Source organism: Pinus tabuliformis, chromosome 7 (assembly GCF_031772625.1).
Source record: "Pinus tabuliformis cultivar Carrire ecotype Pingquan chromosome 7, CPIR1, whole genome shotgun sequence".
Taxonomy (NCBI): domain Eukaryota; kingdom Viridiplantae; phylum Streptophyta; class Pinopsida; order Pinales; family Pinaceae; genus Pinus; species Pinus tabuliformis.
Genome location: NC_142293.1, coordinates 33312710 through 33334624, shown reverse-complemented (window position 1 = coordinate 33334624; position 21915 = coordinate 33312710). Strand labels below are relative to the sequence as shown.

Below are 21915 nucleotides of genomic sequence, written 5' to 3'. Positions count from 1 at the left end.
GGTTCCACTTGGAGATTTCATGATCTCTTAATCATCCCTGGGCGAATTCAGAGAGGCAAGTGTCATATGAGTAGTTTTTAGAAGATTCTTTGAGTTTCCACCTAGCAAACTGCCTCTGCCATTTGTCTGCTCTCACTCATCGCACCCTACAGAAGGGCTTTTCAGTATGCATCGCACCCCTTGTGTGTAACAGGTGAGATGCATCGCACCCTCAGCATGGAGAAGTCTATATGGTCCAGTTTTGACCAGTTCTGAGTAGTTTTTTAGGGAGAACTTCTGGGAAATGATGTAATCAGTTGACCTTGATCCTTTAGGGTTTGAAACAACACTTTTAGGGGTTTGAGAGCCCTTGGTTTATCGACATATGTGATTGGGGTTGCAGTGCCCAAATATGTCTATAACAACCCCAAATTTACACTTAACCAAATTTACATTCATCGGCAAACTCGATTGCCTAGCTCGTCGACACCTTCAAACGGTCGCCGCACGTTCTGACAAACTCTCCGTTTACTCCAGAACGCCTTCGTTCAGCTCACCGAATGAACCGTGTCTTTTGCCCAACTTGGGCGCACTCCCTGTGTCCGTGTGATCCAACTCGGGCGCCCTCTGCACACCTCGTCGCACCTTCCGTTTGCAACCTTCAACACTTCGTTTCATTCACACGGTGCCCGACGCACCCAACTGTGGGTTGCTCTCTGCACGAGTCACCATTCACCGTCCAATCATTCGGCAGGCACACCTCCGTGTCACCTCGCATGAACTATCGTTCACACGAACTGGGGGCGCCCTCCGCGGGTCGCTCGCTCACTAGGTCGTCGAACATTCACCCGACGCCAAACCTGGGTTGCCCTCCGTTCACGTTCCATCTACCTGGTTCACCCGTCGTGTGGGTTCATTCCACCGTGCCCTGCCTTAACCGCAGAACCACAGAACTTTTCACACTTCGCACTTGTTGTTCGCTGTCCAAGTGATGCCTCCATCCCAGCTTGCCTCCGCTTATATATAAGCTCACTCGCTCCTTGTATGGTCGCCCGGCCGACCTGCCAATCCATCGCACAACCGTCAGCCTGTTTACTTGTTTACGCCATCGGCCCACACGTTATGATGTGTGGCTACCCCACCAACACGTCGGCCCGTCCATACCATTGCCCAACCATTGTGACTCTCGCCCATCACTCAAGTCGGCTCGTGGGCTAGAGCGTTCGCTCGCCCACTATAAGTCTGCGACGTTGGCATTCTCCACGCTCGCCTGCTTGCCCATTTCATCTGCAGCTCACTCGCTTGTCGTGCCTTTGCCAACTGCAGCTCGTCCCTCCGTCGTTCAGCTCGCCCGGCGGGTCGCCCGTGCCGCCCGTCTGTCGTGACAAATGCAGGGCGTTACAGGTGACTTCCCGGGAAGTCCTAGTGTTGCATCGGGGACTATTCATGTCATTGTAGCAAAGACATCATGAGGAAAGTAGGTTAGAGGTTCAAGTCATACGCTCTCTCTCTTTATGAATTCAGATTTTGGAAAAGTGCATGGATCATCAATGGAAAGCCTGGCGAGCTCTGCACAGTGTCATCTGTGGCCGCGGAGCTTACGCCTTCTTCTCCGTCGTCCGGGTGACCCTGTGGGGGCTGAGGGCCGTGCCGAGTCGGGGAATGTACTGTGCGGGGGGAAGGGGAGCAAACACCGTGTCGAGCCGCTTCAGATCGAGGGTAGTGGATGGGCCGCGAGCACTCCCCGTGGCTCGCGGTGATCCAGGTGGAAATTTGGTGGCCACCCACCTATCCCATTTGGACCCCCACAACTGTCTCTTTCAGTTTTTCAGTTTCCTTAATTATAGCACAGTTTACTAGTTTTAGCAGTTTTTTGGGTCCTAAACTTCCGGAGCCGTTTTGAGGCCCTAAACGATGTTTTTTTGGGAAATCCACCCTAGCGACTTTTTAGTTAAAAATCATCTTTTTCGTCGTAGTCCTCGGAGAGATCTTTCCAATGGGCTATCATGCGCGTCAAACGGAGATAATACGACCAATTCGCGACCTCGGGAATTTGGCTGTCCAACTCACCCCAAAACGGGGCCCACAATTTGGCGTTCATCTTCTAGGGTTAGGTTTTGGAATGTGAAGGGTTTTCCATTGTTTCTCAATAATAAATAGGCCTTCGAGCCTCATCGTAAAGACAGTTCAGGACAATTCAGAGGCATGTAGCCACCACATCTCTTCTCAGAGATAAGCTACAATCGCCCTAGCTGGTTTATTTCTATTACTGTTTGTAAGCATATTTCAGTATTCTCCATTAATGAAATGAAGTATTATTTCCGCTGCATCTCTGTATTTATGGTTATCGCATCTCTATATTTATGGTTATCTCTGTAATCTATTGCGTTCTTGTTTAAATTCGGATCACGCGGGTCTTCGTTGAGGAGGGGGAGGGGGCGAGATCCTTGCGGGTGTGATCATACTAGCGTTAATGCACTGGATCCCATCAGAACTCCGTAGTAAAGCGCGCTTGGGCTAGAGTAGTACTGGGATGGGTGACCTCCCGGGAAGTCTTAGTGTTTCACCCTCTTGCCCCTTTTCTCGTGCGGTGCCCCTTGAACCTCAGGGGGCGGGGGCGTGATCATACTAGCATTAAATGCACTGGATCCCATCAGTGGTTAAGAGCGCTCAAGGGTAGCACTGGGATGGGTGACCTCCCGGGAAGTCCTAGTTTTGCACCCTCCACCTTTCCCGGTGCGGTGCCCGTTGAAGAGGGGGAGGGCGTGAGGTCCTTGCTAGTGTGATCATACTGGCGTTAATGCATTGGACCCCCTTAGAACTCCGCAGTTAAGCGCGCTTGGGCTAGAGTAGTACTGGGATGGGTGACCTACCGAGAAGGCCTACTGTTGCACCCTCCACCCTTTTCTCGCGTGGTGCCCATTGAACCTCAAGGGGAGGGGGCGCGATCATACCAGCGTTAAACGCATCGGATCCCATCAGCAGTTAAGCGCGCTTGGGCTAGGGTAGCACCAGGATGGGTGACCTCCCGGAAAGTCCCAGTGCTGCACCCTCCCCCTTTTCCTGCTCCGTGCCTGTTGAAGAGGGGGAGGGCGCGAGATGCTTGTGGGTGCGATCATACTAGCGTTAACACACCGAATCCCATCAGTAGTTAAGTGCGCTTGGGCTAAGGTAGCACCGAGATGGGTGACCTTCGGGAAGTCCTAGTGCTACACCCTCCCCCTTTTCCTGTGTGGTGCCCGTTGAAGAGGGGGAGGGCACGAGATCCTTGCGGGTGCGATCATACCAGTGTTAACGCACCGGATCCCATTAGAACTCCGCAGTTAAGCGCGCTTGGGCTAGAGAAGTACTGCGATGGGTGACCTCCCAGGAAGTCCCAGTGTTGCACCCTCCCCACCTTTTCTTCGTGCGGCGAGGCGGTTCATGCGGATTCATAGAAATGTTAACGACAAAGAGATCGTGTGCAATTAACTCGGAAGAGCCTCTTCTTTGGTCGTGATGAATCACGGAGGTTCGAGTTCAGAAATGAGACGCCAGTTTATCATCCTAGTTGGGAGTCACAGCGGGGATTCTAGGGGCAACATAGGTGACGTATTGTGAGAGTGGAAGATGAACCGGGGACTATTCACATCATTGTAGTGAACACGTCATGAGGAAAGTAGGTTAGAGGTTCAAGTCATATGCTCTCTCTCTTTATGAATTCGGATTTTGGAAAAGTGGATGGATCAACAATGGAAAGCTCGACGAGCTCTATGTAGCGTCATTGGTGGCTGTGGAACTTACGCCTTCTTCTCCGTCGTCTAGGTGGCCCTGTGGGTGCCGAGGGCGGTGTCGGGTTGGGGAATGCGGTGCACCGGGGGAAGGGGAGCAAACACCGTGTCAAGCCGCTTCGGATCGAGGGCCGTGGATGGGCCGCGAGCACTCCCCGTGGCTTGCGGGTCTCTGTTGAAGAGGGGGAGGGGGCGAGATCCTTGCGGGTGCGATCATACCAGCGTTAATGCACCGGATCCCATTAGATCTCCGCAGTTAAGCGCGCTTGGGCTAGAGTAGTACTAGGTTGTGTGTCCTCTCGGGACATCCTAGCGTTGCACCCTCTCCCCCCTTTATTTGTGCGGTTCCCGTTGAACCTCAAGGGGAGGGGGTGTGATCATACCAGTGTTAAATGCACTGGATCCCATCAGCGGTTAAGCGTGCTCGGGCTAGGGTAATGCTGGGATGGGTGACATCCAGGGGTCATAGTTCTGCACCCTCGCCCTTTCCCGGCGCGGTGCCCGTTGAAGAGGGGGAGGGCGCAAGGTCCTTGCGGGTGGGATCATACCAGCGTTAAATCACCGGACCCCATCAGAACTACGCAATTAAGCGCGCTTAGGCTAGAGTAGTACTGGGATGGGTGACCTCCCAGGAAGTCCTAGTGTTGAACCCTCCCCCCTTATCCCTTGCAGTTCCTGTTGAACCTCAGGGGGAGGGGGCACGATCATACCAGCGTTAAATGCACCGGATCCCATCGGTAGTTAAGCGCGCTTGGGCTAGGCTAGCATCGAGATGGGTGACCTCCCAGGAAGTCCCAGTGCTGCACCATCCCCCTTTTCCTGCGCGGTGCCCGTTGAAGAGGGGAAGGCGCGAGATCCTTGCGGGTGTGATCATACCAGCGTTAACATAGAGGATCCCATCAGAACTCCGCAGTTAAGCGCGTTTGGCCTAGAGTAGTAGTGGGATGGGTGAACACCCGGGAAGTCCGAGTGTTGCACCCTCCCCCCCCTTTTCTTCGCGCGGCGAGGCGGTCCACGCGGATTCATCGAAACATTGATGCCAAAGAGATCGTGTGCGATTAACCTGGAAGAGCCTCTTCTCCGGCCGTGATGAATCACGGAGGTTTGAGTTCAGAAATGAAACACCAGTTTATCATCCCAGTTGGGAGTCACTGCGAGGATTCTAGGGGCCACAGAGGTGACGTATTGTGAGAGTGGAAGACAAACCGGGGACTATTCACGTTATTGCAACGAACATGTCATGAGGAAAGTAGGTTAGAGGTTCAAGTCATACGCTCTCTGTTTTTATGAATTTGGATTTTGGAAAAGTGCATGGATCATCAACGGAAAGCTCGACGAACTCTAAGTAGCGTCGTCGGTGGCCACCAAACTTACGCCTTCTTCTCCACCGTCCGAGTGGCCCTAGGGGTCGGAGGGCGGTACCGGGTCGGGGAATGTGCTGCGCCGGGGGAAGGGGAGCAAACATTGTGTCGAGCCACTTCGGATCGAGGGCTGTGGATGGGCCGCGAGCACTCCCTGTAGCTCGTGGGTCTCCGTTGAAGAGGGGGAGGGGGCGAGATCCTTGCAGGTGCGATCATACCAGCATTAATGCACCGGATCCCATGAGAACTCCACAATTAAGCGTGCTTGGGCTAGAGTATTACTGGGATGGGTGACCTCCCGGGAAGTCCTAGTGTTGCACCCTCCCCCCCTTTTCTCGTGCGGTGCCCATTGAACCTTAAGGGGAGGGGGCGCGATCATCCAATGTTAAATGCACCAGATCCCATCAGCGGTTAAGCATGCTTGGGCTAGGGTAGCACTGCAATAGGTGACCTCCCGGGAAGTCCTAGTTATGCACCCTCCCCCTTTCCCGGCACGGTGTCCGTTGAAGAGGGGGAGGGCGCTAGGTCCTTGCGGGTGCCATAATACCAGCGTTAGTGCACCAGACCCCATTAAAACTCCACAGTTAAGTGCGCTTGGGCTAGAGTAGTATTGGGATGGGTGACCACCCAGGAAGTCCTAGTGTTTCACCCACCCCCCTTTTGTCGTGCGGTCCCTATTGAACCTCAGGGGGAGGGGGCATGATCATACCAGCGTTAAACGCACCGGATCCCATCGGCAGTGAAGCGCACTTGGGCTAGGGTAGCACTGGGATGCGTGACCTCTTGGGAAATCCCAGTGCTGCACCCTCTCCCTTTTCTTGCGCGGTGCCCGTTGAAGAGGGGGAGGGTGCGAGATCCTTGCGGGTGCGATCATACCAGCGTTAACGCACTGGATCCCATTAGAACTCTGCAGTTAATCGTGCTTGGGCTAGAGTAGTACTGGGTTGGGTGACCTCACGGGAAGTCCTAGTGTTGCAACCCCCCCCCCGTTTTCTTCGCGCGGCGAGGTGGTCCACGCGGATTCATCGAAATGTTGATGCCAAAGAGATCGTGTACGATTAACCTGGAAGAGCCTCTTCTCTGAACGTGATGAATCACGAAGGTTCAAGTTCAGAAACGAGACGCCAATTTATCATCCTAGTTGGGAGTCACAATGGGGATTCTAGGGGCAACAGATGTTATGTATATTGTGAGAGTGGAAGATGAACCGGGGACAATTCACGTCATTACAGCGAACACATCATGAGGAAAGTAGGTTAGAGGTTCAAGTCGTACGCCTCTCTCTTTATGAATTCGGATTTTGGAAAAGTGCATGGATTATCAACGAAAAGCCCGACGAGCTCTGTGCAGTGTTGTCGGTGGTTGCGGAACTTACGCATTCTTCTCCGCTGTCCGGGTGGCCTTGCAGGGGCCAAGGGTGGTGCTGGGTCGGAGACTGCGCTGCGCTAGGGGAAGGGGAGCAAACACCGTGTCGAGCTGCTTCAGATCGAGGGCCAAGGATGGATTGCGAGCACTCCCCGTGGCTTGCAGGTCTTCGTTGAAGAGGGGGAGGGGGCGAGATCCTTGCAGGTGCGATCATACCAGTGTTAATGCACCGGATCCCATCAGAACTCTGTAGTTAAGCGCGCTTGGGCTAGAGTAGTACTGGGATGGGTGACCTCTTGGGAAGTCCTAGTGTTGCACCCTCTCCCGCCTTTTCTCATGTGGTGCCCGTTGAAACTCAGGGGAGGGGGCGCGATCATACCAACGTTAAATGCACCGGATCCCTTCAGTGGTTAAGCGCGCTCGGGCTAGGGTAGCACTAGGATGGGTGACCTCCTGGAAAGTCCTAGTTCTACACCCTCCCCATTTCCTGGCACGGTGCCCATTGAAGAGGGGGAGGGCACAAGGTCCTTGCGGGTACGACAATACCAACATTAATGGACCATACCGCATTAGAACTCTGCAGTTAAGCGTGTTTGGGCTAGAGTAGTACTGAGATGGTTGACCTACTGGGAAGTCCTAGTTTTGCACCCTCCCCCCTTATCTCTTGCGGTGCCCGTTGAACCTCAAGGGGAGGGGGCACGATCATACCAGCGTTAAACGCACGGGATCCCATCGGCAGTTAAGCGCGCTTGAGCTAGGGTAGCATCGGGATGGGTGACCTCCCAGGAAGACCTAGTGTTGCACCCTCCCCCTTTTCCTGCGCGGTGCCTGTTGAAGTGGGGGAGGGCGCGAGATCCTTGCGGGTGCAATCATACCAGCGTTAATGCACCGGATCCCATCAGAACTCCACAGTGAAGCGCGCTTGGGCTAGAGTAGTACTGGGATGGGTGAACTCCCAGGAAGTCCGAGTGTTGCACCCTCCCCCCCTTTTCTTCGTGCGGCGAGGTGGTCCACGCGGATTCATCGAAATGTTGACGCCAAAGAGATCGTGTGCGATTAACTCGGAAGAGCCTTTTCTCTGGTCGTGATGAATGACGGAGGTTCGAGTTCAAAAACGAGATGCCAGTTTATCATCCCAGTTGGGAGTCACTACAGGGATTCTAGGGGCAACAGAGGTGACGTATTATGAGATTGGAAGACGAATTGGGGACTAGTCACGTCATTGCAGCGAACACGTCATGAGGAAAGTAGGTTAGAGGTTCAAGTCATATGTTCTCTCTTTTTATGAATTCGAAATTTGGAAAAGTACATGGATCAACAACGGAAAGCCCGACAAGCTCTACGTAGCGTCGTCGGTGGCCACTAAACTTACGCCTTCTTCTCTGCTGTCCGGGTGGCCCTGCAGGAGCCGAGGGCGGTGCCGAGTCGGGGAATGCGCTGCGCCGAGGGAAGGGGAGAAAACACCGTGTCGAGTTGCTTCGGATCGAGGGCCGTGGATGGGCCGCGAGCACTCCCCGTGGCTCGTGAGTCTCCGTTGAAGAGGGGTAGGGGGCGAGATCCTTGTGGGAGGATCATACCAACGTTAATGCACCGGATCCCATCAGAGCTCCGCAGTTAAGCACGCTTGGGCTGGAGTAGTACTAGGATGGGTGACCTCCCAGGAAGTCCTAGTGTTGCACCCTCTTCCCCCTTTTCTTGTGCGGTGCCCATTGAACCTCAGGGGGAGGGGGCGCGATCATACCAGCGTTAAATGCACCGGATCCCATCAACGGTTTTTAACACGCTCAGGCTAGGGTAGCACTAGGATGGGTGACCTCCCGGGAAGTCCTAGTTCTGCACCCTCCCCCTTTTCCAGTGCGGTCCCCGTTGAAGAGGGGGAGGGCGCGAGGTCCTTGCGGATGCGATCATACCAGCGTTAATGCACCGTACCCCATCAGAACTCCGCAGTTAAGCGCGCTTGGGCTAGAGTAGTACTGGGATGGGTGACCTCCCAAGGAGTCCTAGTGTTTCACCCTCCCCCCTTTTCTCGTGCAGTGGCCGTTGAACCTCAGGGGGAGGGGGCACGATCATACCAGCTTAAACGCACCGGATCCCATCGGCAGTTAAGTGCGCTTGGGCTAGGGTAGCACCACGATGGGTGACCTCCCGGGAAGTCCCAGTGATGCACCCTCCCACTTTTCCTGCACGATGCTCGTTGAAGAGGGGGAGGGCGCGAGATCCTTGCGGGTGCGATCATACCAGCATTAACGCTCCAGTTCCCATCAGAACTCCGCAGTTAAGCGCGCTTGGGCTAGAGTAGTACAGGGATGGGTGACGTCCCGGGAATTCCCAGTGTTGCACCCTCCCCCCGTTTCTTCGCGTGGTGAGGCATTCCACGCGGATTCATCGAAACGTTGACGCTAAAGAGATCGTGTGCGATTAACCAGTAAGAGCCTCTTCTCTGGTCGTGATGAATCACAGAGGTTCGAGTTCAGAAACGAGATGCCAATTTATCATCCTAGTTGGGAGTCACATTGGGGATTCTAGGGGCAAGAGAGGTGACGTATTGTGAGAGTGGAAGGCGAACCAGGGACTATTCACGTCATTGCAGCGAACAAGTCATGAGGAAAGTAGGTTAGAGGTTCAAGTCATACGCTCTCTCTTTTTATGAAGACAGATTTTGGAAAAGTGGATGGATCAACAACGGAAAGCCCGACGAGCTCTACGCAGTGTCATTGGTGGCCGCGGAACTTATGCCTTCTTCTCCGCCGTCCGGGTGACCCTGCGTAGGCCGAGTGTGGTGCCAGGTCTGAGAATGCGGTGCACCGGGGGAAGGGGAGAAAATAGCGTGTTGAGCCGCTTCGGATCGAGGGCCATGGATGGGCCTCGAGCACTCCCTGTGGCTCGTGGATCTCTGTTAAGGAGGGGGAGGGGGCGAGATCTTTGCGGGTGCGTTCATACCAGCGTTAATGCACCGGATCCCATTAGAACTCCGCAGTTAAGCGCGATTGGGCTAGAGTAGTACTGGGATGGGTGACCTCTCGGGAAGTCCTAGTGTTGCACCCTCCGCCCCCCCTTTTCTAGTGTAGTGCCTGTTGAACCTTAGGGGGAGGGGGCGCGATAATACCAGCGTTAAATGCACCGGATCCCATTAGCGGTTAAGCGCGCTCGGGCTAGGGTAGCACTGGGATGGGTGACCTTCTAGGAAGTGTTGAAAATGCAACAAGACGATGGAGCTTAGTGGAAAGGAGTCACCTTCACTAAGTGGGCCCGCAGGCTATTTTTGGCGCAAAGTCTATTTTAGACTATGTCTATTTTTAGACATATGGATCATGGTCTATGAGTTGCAAGATGTTGTTTATGGATGATTGGTCATGTTGGAAAAAATAGATGGACCTTTATTTTTGGTTCACAGCGGAGTGATCAGAGTCTATTTTTAGACTGCCAGGCTAAAAATAGAAACAGTCAAATATTATTAGCCCTTAGTAATATTTGGACTCTAAACATTATCTTATTCTCTTGGAGCACTTCAGTTCGAGCTATGGATGTGGGACATGCAGCTCACAGAAGGAATCATGTGGTTTCTTATGTGTTAGTTGAGCTATTGCATGGAGGACTTCAGTTAGAACCCATGCATGTGAGTTCTGTGGAGTTGGATGTGGAGTTGTGTTCAGTTTGACTTAGTTGAACTAGTTGTATTTAGTCTAACTAAAGAATACACTAGTAATGAGTTGTGTGAATTGATTGTTAATTAATTCACTAATTATTAACTCATAAAGCAACTAAAGAATACATCAGTTAACTCAGTGCATGGACAGTTCAACAGAGACAGGTGTTAGAGGTAAGTGAAAGGGTGAGTTGTGACTATCATTGTGCATGAGATTGTGCACATGCATGGATTGAGTTATGCCAATGAGGACTGCACAGTGTGGGCCAATATCAAGGCAATTGTAGCCTGTGCTCACGTGATTCTCTTGCAATATTGTACAGTGGAGGCAGGAAAAGCAGCGAAGGAGATTTGAACCTGTGACTTATTCGGATCTGAGCTAGTTTTGTGTGTAACAGGTGGGGATAGTACTGAGTACTTGTGAGGAGTATTGTACTATGTATTGTTACATGTTCTCAATCATTATAATATACAGATAGTGTGAGGTTTTCAGCTATATGCTTTCCCCGGGTTACATACTGTGTTAATGTGCACATGCGATTGATGTTTCAATGTTTTTAATGCTGCTAAATTGATGATCAACATAGAGGAGGTTATGTATTATGCATGTATTCCACAATAGTGTATAATCGGGATAATCTCTGTGAATAAGTGCCATATTATTCAAAATTTATGCATGGTATCAGAGCTGGTTTATTTGTAGAAAAAGTTCTACATGGTATCAGAGCTGGTTGATTTGTAGAAAAAGTTCTACAGGATATCAAAGCGGGATTGACCATCAGATCTATTATTCAAAAAGTGTTTACATTTTATTTCTTCAGGCAGAGTCTGTAATCGGGCCAGTTAGCTTCTGGATTCATCCTTCTTTTGGAAGGTGAGATATCCGATGAATGCCCATACAGTTGATCTCTGTACAAGAAATGCTTTGTTCTCACGAATTTTAGATCAGAAGCGGTTGAGTTTTGAGCTGGTGAAATGGCGCTCAAGGATAAACTCAGAAACATCAAAGCTGAGAATTGAGATGCCACAGATTGTCCGCAGAAGAAGAAAAATAAGCAAGTTGTTGGATCTGCAATGGGAGAGGCCTTAGCCTCGTAGTTTGAGCTGGATTTTTCGCTGATCGCATGCTTGGTATCAAGTGTGATGGGATCGGTATGGTTCTTGGACAGTGGTGTGTATTCTCACATGACAGGAGATCGAGATTTGTTTTCTGATCTGGATGAGAAAGATCTTGGAGTGCACATCGAGATGAGCGATGATGGTAGATACAGTGCGACCGGTATCAATACCATTTCCTTTGAGAGGGAGTTTGGTAAACCCTTCAGATTGAAGGAAGTGATGCATGTTCCAGGATTGAAGAAGAATCTTATCTCTGTGGCAATGTTAGAAGACAAGGGATATGATGTCTTCAGTGAGGGAAAGGCTTTCCTGCGCAATAAGACAACTGGAGAAACCCGGAAGGTAGGGGTTCAAGTCAGGAACCTTTATCAGTTGCATGTAGATGCATGCAAAGCCTTGAGCAGCGAGGCAACTGATGGAGACTTGGTGGTTTAGAGGGAGTGTATATTACCACTCAACATGCAGAGCCAGAAGAAGTCTCAAACGATTGTGGAGGAGCCACGATTGGTGCAGCAGCTTCAGGAGGTTGTGGAGCAGCCACAACAAGGGAAGCTGAGAGGAGATTGAGTAGAGACATCTACTCATGCAGAGACCTCCAGTAGCGGGAAACTTGGAGCCAAGTGGGCTGAGGGATCACATGCAGCCATACCTCCAGGTTGGAGGTGGGGTGATGTGGATTGATCGTCCCAAGGAGGAGGGGCACGATCCTTGAGGTAGCCAACCTCTTGGATGAGACCTTGCTACGAGAGCCCCGATGTGGAGTAGCGGGAACTGACTGATTGGGTAGAGACAAATGCGGATGGAGCAGCAGAGAGAGCGACAGTGTAGGGAATCCCAAGACAACGCATAGCTAGCAGGCTGCAGCAATGCGAGAGGCACAAGTGTTTTACACAGTGCTAGGTGGCACAGAGAAGTGTGCAATGGTTCGAGATGCATGGAGATGTTGCAGTAGCGCAGATGTCATAGAGGGAGCACTTGTCAGCAGCAGGTAGAGCTTCAGCATCAGAGTATGTTCCTAGCCCAACAAAGTGGTCAGTTGGGAGTGTTTTTTGTTCCAAGTGTTGTTGGAGCAAGTGGACCGGGCAAATGTGTTGCATGCAGAACATTCCAAAGTTGCAGGATAAGGGTTGTTACATAGCAATTTGTCACCGTCCCTGTTACCCCTCACCTGTACACTGCAGGACTCATTCCGGGACCTGTGAGAAGTGACATGACCTGAAACCACTTGCATTATATTCCTCTGAGTATGGGCTTCATTTGCCCTGAAGACATCTCCTGCAAAATACTCATGAAAACAACTCTTTTTGTATTAGCGCAGGTCCACAGTTCACTGCCCGCGCCAATGAGGGAAATCCTCTAAAAAGGGTGTGCCATTGGCACTCTGTCTCAGAGTCACACTCGCGCCAACCGAATTGAGTAAAGTTTTCAACCACCAAACTCCCGAAGGTTCTCCTCAACCCATTCACCAACTGAATCTATGTTGAGCTAGGATGGTTTGGCTTCGAATCTCCATAGAAGGGAAAGTAGTTTGCCACCTTTAATGGAAGTTTCCAAGTGATAAAGCCAATCCCATGAATAATGTGGTTGATCCTATCTCTTTCCTCTCTATCTATAAAAGCTTGCCTCTATGCCTTGAGCAAGCTAGTGATAGTGGCAGTAGTTCTAGTTCCAGCATAGTGATAGAGAGTTTGAAGCTACAAGAGCCTTCTTTGGACCCATAAGGCCAAATCTAAGTAAGGAGATTCTTGTCACCCAAAGAGAGAGAGGCTTGTTCCTATCCTACCAAGCTTTGCAAGACTTGTGTAGCTGACTACCCAGCCAAAGGAGGATTTGACGTCAGAACAATGGTTGTATTCTTCTTTGTTATTTATTAATAATAGATGACTATCATTATGGTTCCACTCTCATTGTCTTATGTTTGATGTTGAGTTATATCTTTTCTGACTGGTATATAATTGCATCTACTAGATTTTATGCTTTTTTTTCGTGTTGTTCTTTGCATGTGCAGGCGTCCAATCAGAGAGATCGTGAGGATTGTGACTGGCCAAGGCAAAGGAACGAGGGCGACATCTCTTCGACGAACACTAGCGTTGGAATCCAAGTAGGTTCTCACCATCTACTTTTTATTTGCAATTAGGAACTTGCATGATAGCATTGTGTGATTGTTGCTAGACCCGGTCTGGGCTAGTAGGGATCGTCTCTATCCGCAGAGAGGATTTACCTCCACAACAATTTGGCGACTCCACTGGGGAGATCTTGTTGTTTGATTTGTAAACTTTAGACGGAGCCAGAAGTACGGCCAGGTAGCCTTCGAAACGCTATTGCTTTGCATTAGCGAAGTAGATCAACGCCACTTCAGTCAATCTCCGGTTTGGTTTACAGACTAAACAACTTGGAGTTTGTCTTGTCTCTTTGGTTTTTCTTGCTTTGATTGCTTAGATAGCTTTCTGGGTTGGATTTCTTGCTATTTCTTGCTTTTTGGTTTGCCTAGATACTGTTCTCAAGCCCTGAGTTGCTTGCTTTTGTTTTTGATTTAGAAAACTTGATTAGCGCGTTTTTTAGCCTTACAGTCGTGCCAATTGGCGCAAGTTGCTCAAAAACAACCCACGCCAATCCCATAAAAGCGCGAGTTGCAGCCTGACAGTCGCGCCAGGCCTGTCAACTTTTCAGTTTGCTTGTCCTTAAGCCCTCTGAGCTTGGATTTGTGTCTTGCTGTGTCTTTTTCAATTACTGGAGTGTGTTTGATCCTGGTTTGACTGGTTTTAGACCTTCATCTTTCGGGTGTCTGCCTTTTTCTATCGATTTCACATTTTAGCCCTAGGGCATCTAGTGGCTTTGTGCGTCGAGCCTCCCGTAGGTGTTTTGTGTTCTTTGATCATCCGGTCAACATTGTGATTATCTTTTTGCATTCGCTCAGTAGTTGTCAAAGTTTTTTCTTGTTATTCAAGTGATTTGCTTCTTCTTCGCTTGGGTTTCACTTGGCTTCGTTTGGGCTTGGATCACATAGCTCATAGAGGTCTTTGTACTTTCTTCTTGGTTTGAAGGACTGTTTTGGTGTTTTGGGGATTCGATTGTGTTCTCATTGAGTGAAATTGATCTTTGCTCGGTGTTACTGTCTCTCAAAATTTGTTTAGTGCACTTTGCCATTGAAAAGAAAAAACGAATAATCTCTTTTGCATTAGTTAATTGAAATTAGAAGCTTTTCATTGATTAAGTGATTTAAAACAAAAGAAAAGTTTCATTTATTTGTCATTAGCTGCATTAGAGTGCTTCTTGATTGTGGTCATTTTGTTTGAAAAATTCTCAACTCTCCCGTAGTTAGTATTCATCGAACGAAATGATATTCTTTGGCATATAGCTTGCATTTAGGGAATTGTGAGAGATTACATACAGTAGGACCTGGAAACTGAAACTTAACTAAAGATCAACTGTGAAATGAACTGAATGAACTTAAAAACGCATTGGAACATAACGCTCATTAATTAGATGTCTAGGCTAGAGACGTGCTCCGGCGTCGTTAAACCTAGTCACTGTTGTTTCACACTACGGTTGGGTGATTCCTCCTTTTGTGACTCGATAGTGGTCTAGCACGGACTTGAGCTCCCACGTACCGTCGCGTATATAGGGGAGACCCCACTAGGTTATCATCCTTTATCCACAGGAAGCCGTGTCTGCCGCCTTACAAGCCGTAACGCACTGAACACAACATTCGGGAAGATTGACTGCCGTACGAGAAGTCCTTGGTTTTCATATGACTGCCAAGGTGTATATGCAGTTTTACGGATTTGTTTGGTAAACCCTTTTGCCTAGTTCTCCAGAGTAGTCACTTTTGATCCTTTTCAGACTCCTTAAAAGAAAAGGCTCACTTGAGCAGTTTGTCACTTCGGGCTCACAAAACATTCGAAGGCGACTAGAGTCACCTTTTTGTCCTTTTCTCGACTCTTAAAACATGAAAAGGTCAAGTTCTGTCCTTGCGTCTTAAAATTTATTTGGCCACGATTAACATTACCTGGTTAGATCTTGTGTGCGTTAGTTTGAGTAGGGTCCTTTATCGTTAGATTCCCTTAGGTTTGTTTGAAGTTTGTCATCCTGGCTAAACCGTCGACTCCCGTTCCAAGTGATCAAGGCTCTCCGTCTTCCACTGCTCCTGAGATACCGGTTGTAAGTGATACTCTTCCTGTTATCTCGAGTATCCAACCGATCAACTCTCGCGCTCCAGACAATGAAGGTTACGAAATTCATTGGAACCCCATCTGGGAGCCTGACGAGGACGATATTCCTTTTACCCCTCCTGGTGTTTCGTCTCCAATGTCTACCTCTCACATGGATGAGACATCTCCTAGAGTAAGTGAGACACCTGTTTTGTCGAATATCGACACTCCCATCCCAGCTACTTCTCCCCTCCCCCCACGCTACCAGTCGTTGAGGGATAGGGTAAGTGCCAGGACCCCTGCTTCGACCATGTGGGATCCCCATATCACTCCCACCACGGGATCTTTTGTTTCACAAGTCCACACTACACCTGTCACTTCAGTTCCAACGAATCCAACTGTTTGTGTAGCACATTCAACTCCGGTTGTGAGTGCCATTACAGCGTCTTCAGCTCTGAATACTGGTACTGGTCCCCCTCACGGTCAAGTGAGTAGTGGCCAGCCGACACACTCACCCAAAGTTGTTCACCCTGCACAAAATGCTCCACCCTCTTTTGGTCCCGTCCCAGGAGGGGGGCCATATGATGCTTATGGACAAGCTGTTCAGGATCTGAATGCACAAGGTCCATTCTTTTATTACGATTCTAATGGTCAATACCTTCAGCTTTCTCAACCCTTGCCTACTCAACCTTTTGTTGAGGTTTCAGTACCATTATCCATTGCTTGGAACCCTGGTACCACCTCCTTCCATGGGGGCCAAGCAATGCCTGCACAGCTTCAGGGACCACCTAACCAAGGCCAGCCATCTTATGTGTAAACCCCCCAGGGGCAGCAATATTATGGCCAGTCTTACCCAGGACAACCTGGAGGCCTACAAGGACAACCCTATCAGGGACAACCTTCGGCCGCTGGCAGTCCATCTTTTACTTATCTGAATCAACCTTCTGGTTATCCGGGGCAACCTGGTACTCAACAAGGTTACCCGTCTGGACAACCAGGACAACCTTATATCCTACAAGGCCAACCTGGTATCCAGCAGGGTTATCCCTCTGGACAAGCTGGACAAACTTATATTCCACAAGGTCAACCGACAGTCCAACAGGGGTATCCTTCTGGGCAAGGGGGGCAGCCTTACATCCAGCAGGGCCAACCCACTGCCCAGCCTAGTCATCCTTCTGGGCAAACGGGCCAGCTCTCTGCACAGCAAGGCCAACCCACCACCCAGCCTAGTCATCCTTCTGGACAGGCTGGCCAACCTCAAGGTCAACCGGCCGTTCAGCCCACTCAACCATCTGTTCCGCAAGGACAACCCTTGGTTGCTCAAGGACAACCTGGTACCCAGCAGGCACATCCTTCTGGGCAAACAGGTTCGTCCCAAACCCAACCAGGCCAACCTTCCGGCCAGATGGTCCAAGCTCAACCTGTTCAAGGACATCCTTCTAGGCCCCAGACTCAAATCGGTTATCAAATGCAAGGCGGGCCACATCCCCAACCTTCTTACCAAGTGTTTGGTCAATTTAGTGTTGTCTAAATTGCTATCATTAATTTTCAACCCGGGGCTCGTAAGCTGATGAAGTGAAGTGTACAATATATACTTAAGCAACCTTTCCTAGTTCTTTTTGTCGTTTTTGGATGATGTTTATGGTTGATTTAACTTCTCAAGATGGAGTGATGGATTTATAAACAAATGAGTGCGTGTGTGTGCATATGGTGGTTTCTAAATGCTTCTAGAACTTTTTAAAGAGAAAGCTTGAAAAGTGACTTGCAATGGAATTGAAACTTCAAATGAAAGCAAAGCATTAAACAAAGTGACTAATGGCACTAGTCCACTATCTATGCTGCTGATAAGAACAAAAATAACATCTATGTTAACTCAATGGAAAGTGAAAAACACTACTTTAACTGCAAAACTTAAATGACAAATCATAACACTTCATTCTTCCTTAACATTCTGCCTCTAGCTGAAATTGTTCATGTGAAAAATAGTTAAGAAGGAATCAGTAATATGAGTCCAAAAGCTAATCAAACCAAGCTGCCACTCAATGATATTTTGGTCCAATAAAGGTTAGTCAATTATGATGAGAAGACCATCAAAAGGTTAGTAAGCAACTTGTCAAAAACTTGATAAAGTAAACTAGCAATGAAACTAAGTAAGCAAGGTAAAAATCAGCAGCTAAGACAAGACAACTTCAAATACCATCAGTGATAAAAAGAAATAAAAACACACTATCCCGGGCTCCTAACACACCTGCATAAACAAACTGATCAGTTCTGAAAAGTGCTAGAAATGTAAAGGCATGAAATCAAATTGTACATTATTATACATGTTCAAAGAAATGAAAAACTGCAGAAATCAAACTATACATTATTGTACATGTAAAAATGAAAACAAAGAAAGGCAGGAAAATAAAGTTAAATGCTACTGTACATAGGTTGTGGCAGATGGGGGCCCTCCATCCACTCAACCAGCTAAAGATCAGTTACGTAGAGATGAACAGGAACAATCTTCTTATATTAAATCAGCATGTCAAAATACAGTGAAAAAGTGCTGTAAAAACAGTCTTTAAAACAGAGTTTGATAACCAAAATAATTACAGCAATTACAATATCAAAAAGCTAATCTCTAAGCGTTGGCAAACGCTTTATTTATAGGCACAGGGACAAACTGTCCTCTGCGTAAACTAAGCAACTACAGTCTTGATTAATTAACTACGCAGCAACACGCAGGCAACTCCGTGCACGTTTGGAGGAAACAGTCATCATGGGGAGTAAATCTATGGTTAGATCCTGTCCCTTGCTGTCTTCGTGGCGTGGAGGAAGTGCCAGCTGTGGTTCCGTGTCTCAGTTGCTCACGCAGAGCCGTGCCACCGTCTGGAACTTTGCTGTTTGACCGTGGGTGCACCTGCGTTGACCGGGGGTATATGTGACCGATTTGGCCCAACTAATAGCATACGAACCATGTATGCATCCATACCAACGTGCCCATGTGGCCCGTTTCTTGAGAAGACACGTGGAGTATAGCAAACAACAAAAAGGCTGCGGAATCTCTGAACAACTGCGGAATTGCTGAATAGCTGCGGAATTGCAGAACATGTACCAAAATTCTAAACCAACAGTCAATCATTAGCACAGTCAACAAATCATGTTAAAAAGACATATAATGCAATGAATTGAACAAGTTGATGGAGGAAATGATGACAAAAGAGAGAAGTGAATAGGGAAAAGCTGTTTGGAGGATAGGTAAATGAGTGTAAGGTTGAGGCTCAACATACCCCCACTGCGAGGGTGTTGCATGTCCTCATGCAACCAAAACTTTGTCATAATCTTTCAGTCCACATGTTCAGATGACTCTGCTAAGACATCCAACCTTCTCCTTTTCCTCCCTGTTGTCAAATGTGTTCTTGGTTTCCTAACCAAGCACCTGAATTTCAAGTTAACCAAGGCCCTGCTTAATTTCTTGCATTTCCTCTTCAATTTCCTGTTCTTTCTTTGCCAAAGACCCAAATGAAGCATTGTGTTGTCGTGGACCATTTTGCCCACATTGCTCTGTTGTTTCAATGCTTCGTTTTCCTGTTTGATGTGGCGATTCAGGACCTCTAGCTCAAATACTTCTTGCTTCAGAGATTGAACCTGCTGTTCAAGGGGCAAGACAGTACTAGGACCAGCAACAGATTGCTCTAATGTTTCCAAATAATCATATGCCTCCTGCTGGACAGGGTCAATGTCAGGTATTTGTCTTGGCCTAAATTCAAATCCTTGAAAACTGCTTTCTCTCTCTTGATGGAAAGGACTTTCCTCTCTTGGAGGACTTAGCTCAATATCTAGCCGAATTGGAGTCTTCTCAAGACTGTAGTTGCTTAGTTTACGCAGAGGACAGTTTGTCCCTGTGCCTATAAATAAAGCGTTTGCCAACGCTTAGAGATTAGCTTTTTGATATTGTAATTGCTGTAATTATTTTGGTTATCAAACTCTGTTTTAAAGACTGTTTTTACAACACTTTTTCACTGTATTTTGACATGCTGATTTAATATAAGAAGACTGTTCCTGTTCATCTCTACGTAACTGATCTTTAGCTGGTTGAGTGGATGGAGGGCCCCCATCTGCCACAATCTATGTACAGTAGCATTTAACTTTATTTTCCTGCCTTTCTTTGTTTTCATTTTTACATGTACAATTATGTATAGTTTGATTTCTGTAGTTTTTCATTTCTTTGAACATGTATAATAATGTACAGTTTGATTTCATGCCTTTACATTTCCAGCACTTTTCAGAACTGATCAGTTTGTTTATGCAGGTGTGTTAGGAGCCCGGGATAGTGTGTTTTTATTTCTTTTTATCACTGATGGTATTTGAAGTTGTCTTGTCTTAGCTGCTGATTTTTACCTTGCTTACTTAGTTTCATTGCTAGTTTACTTTATCAAGTTTTTGACAAGTTGCTTACTAACCTTTTGATGGTCTTCTCATCATAATTGACTAACCTTTATTGGACCAAAATATCATTGAGTGGCAGCTTGGTTTGATTAGCTTTTGGACTCATATTACTGATTCCTTCTTAACTATTTTTCACATGAACAATTTCAGCTAGAGGCAGAATGTTAAGGAAGAATGAAGTGTTATGATTTGTCATTTAAGTTTTGCAGTTAAAGTAGTGTTTTTCACTTTCCATTGAAGTTAACATAGATGCTATTTTTGTTCTTATCAGCAGCATAGATAGTGGACTAGTGCCATTAGTCACTTTGTTTAATGCTTTGCTTTCATTTGAAGTTTCAATTCCATTGCAAGTCACTTTTCAAGCTTTCTCTTTAAAAAGTTTTAGAAGCATTTAGAAACCACCATATGCACACACATGCACTCATTTGTTTATAAATCCATCACTCCATCTTGAGAAGTTAAATCAACCATAAACATCATCCAAAAACGACAAAAAGAACTAGGAAAGGTTGCTTAAGTATATATTGTACACTTCACTTCATCAGCTTACGAGCCCCGGGTTGACAATTAATGATAGCAATTTAGACAACACTAAATTGACCAAACATTTTGGCGCCGTTGCCGGGGATATATGTGACCGATTTGGCCCAACTAATAGCATACGAACCATGTATACATCCATACCAACGTGCCCATGTGGCCCGTTTCTTGAGAAGACACGTGGAGTATAACAAACAACAAAAAGGCTGCGGAATCTCTGAACAGCTGCGGAATTGCTGAATAGCTGCGGAATTGCAGAACATGTACCAAAATTCTAAACCAACAGTCAATCATTAGCACAGTCAACAAATCATGTTAAAAAGACATATAATGCAATGAATTGAACAAGTTGATGGAGGAAATGATGACAAAAGAGAGAAGTGAATAGGGAAAAGCTGTTGGGAGGATAGGTAAATGAGTGTAAGGTTGAGGCTCAACACCAAGCACAGCCTTCTTATCAGGCTCAGTATGGAGCTCAGCAAACGTATGGCTACCAGCAACCCCAGGGGCAAACGAAATTTACCCCTTACCAAAATTATCAACAAATGCAGGTCACTCCTTACCAGAATTATCAGCAACAGTACGTTGCACCTGCAGGTCAAGTTGCTAATCCATGGGGTGCTGGGGGGCAGACCCAGGGTCAACTGTCTGCTTATGGACAGAATCCATATGGATAGAACCCCTATGGGCAAAATCCCTATGGGCAGAACCCTTATGGGCCAGGCCCATCCGGACAAAGTCCATGGGGGCAACCACCACCTGGTTGGAACCCTGGTACTACCTCTCTTCCACAGCCACAAATGTCCTTTAATCCTCAGTTGCCTTTCTTAGCGACGTTGGAACTTCCAGATGTGTCCAAGTTGACGAATGATCCCATTCTTCATAATCCATATTGGCCACCAGTTCCAACTAAGATACCCGGTGATTGCCCGAAATTCGATGGCAAAGCTGGTGAGGACCCTCAAGCCCATGTCATGACCTATCACCTTTGGTGCTCATCCAACTCGTGGCTTGATGACTCCATCCGGCTCCGCCTCTTTCAAAGGACTCTCACCGGCTTGGCCGCTAAGTGGTATATTGAGTTGAATCGCGGAACATTTCAAGATTTCAACTCACTGGCTATGGCATTCCTAACTCATTTTCAGTTACCCATTCGGTATGAGACAGGGACACATCTCCTTACGTATCTCAAACAGGACATGGCCATGCATATATCCGATCATATACATGAATGGAGACGGCGTCGTCGCTTGATCAAATTTTGGATTCCTGATCAGCTCCTGACCGATTGGTTCACGACTTCCTTTGTCCCTGCAATCGCGCGAGACATCGCCATGGGAGCTTGTGTAACTGAAGAGCAAGCTATCGCACGTGCTCAGTACCTCGACTTATTATACTCTCAGTCAGGTACTTTATATGATTATTTGCCGGATGCCCCGAGACCCGGAACATCCAAAGCCCCGCCAAAACCATCTGTTGATGGAGTTATTGGCTCTGTAAACACGTCATCAAAGAAATCAACCGCGAACCCTGGGAAGCAAAAACAGAACACT

General features: G+C 47.9%; 3 non-coding genes and 10 pseudogenes across 3 annotated transcripts; all 13 read left to right on the top strand.

The window, feature by feature from the left end:
- The first annotated feature begins 2430 nt into the window (after positions 1-2430).
- LOC149245070 (5S ribosomal RNA) lies at positions 2431-2549 on the top strand (annotated as a pseudogene).
- A 208-nt stretch (positions 2550-2757) lies between these two features.
- On the top strand, positions 2758-2876 carry LOC149245069 (5S ribosomal RNA; annotated as a pseudogene).
- Positions 2877-3251: 375 nt separating this feature from the next.
- Positions 3252-3370, top strand: LOC149245068 (5S ribosomal RNA). The gene has a single exon (XR_016267508.1). It is a non-coding gene; the product is annotated as a 5S ribosomal RNA (ribosomal RNA).
- A 584-nt stretch (positions 3371-3954) lies between these two features.
- Positions 3955-4073, top strand: LOC149245067 (5S ribosomal RNA; annotated as a pseudogene).
- Positions 4074-4611: 538 nt separating this feature from the next.
- On the top strand, positions 4612-4730 carry LOC149245066 (5S ribosomal RNA; annotated as a pseudogene).
- A 584-nt stretch (positions 4731-5314) lies between these two features.
- On the top strand, positions 5315-5433 carry LOC149245065 (5S ribosomal RNA; annotated as a pseudogene).
- Positions 5434-5972: 539 nt separating this feature from the next.
- Positions 5973-6091, top strand: LOC149245064 (5S ribosomal RNA; annotated as a pseudogene).
- Positions 6092-6677: 586 nt separating this feature from the next.
- On the top strand, positions 6678-6796 carry LOC149245063 (5S ribosomal RNA). The gene has a single exon (XR_016267484.1). It is a non-coding gene; the product is annotated as a 5S ribosomal RNA (ribosomal RNA).
- A 540-nt stretch (positions 6797-7336) lies between these two features.
- On the top strand, positions 7337-7455 carry LOC149245062 (5S ribosomal RNA; annotated as a pseudogene).
- Positions 7456-8039: 584 nt separating this feature from the next.
- On the top strand, positions 8040-8157 carry LOC149245061 (5S ribosomal RNA; annotated as a pseudogene).
- Positions 8158-8371: 214 nt separating this feature from the next.
- LOC149245060 (5S ribosomal RNA) lies at positions 8372-8490 on the top strand (annotated as a pseudogene).
- Positions 8491-8699: 209 nt separating this feature from the next.
- LOC149245059 (5S ribosomal RNA) lies at positions 8700-8818 on the top strand (annotated as a pseudogene).
- Positions 8819-9401: 583 nt separating this feature from the next.
- Positions 9402-9520, top strand: LOC149245058 (5S ribosomal RNA). Its single transcript, XR_016267531.1, has one exon. It is a non-coding gene; the product is annotated as a 5S ribosomal RNA (ribosomal RNA).
- The last annotated feature ends 12395 nt before the right edge of the window (positions 9521-21915 follow it).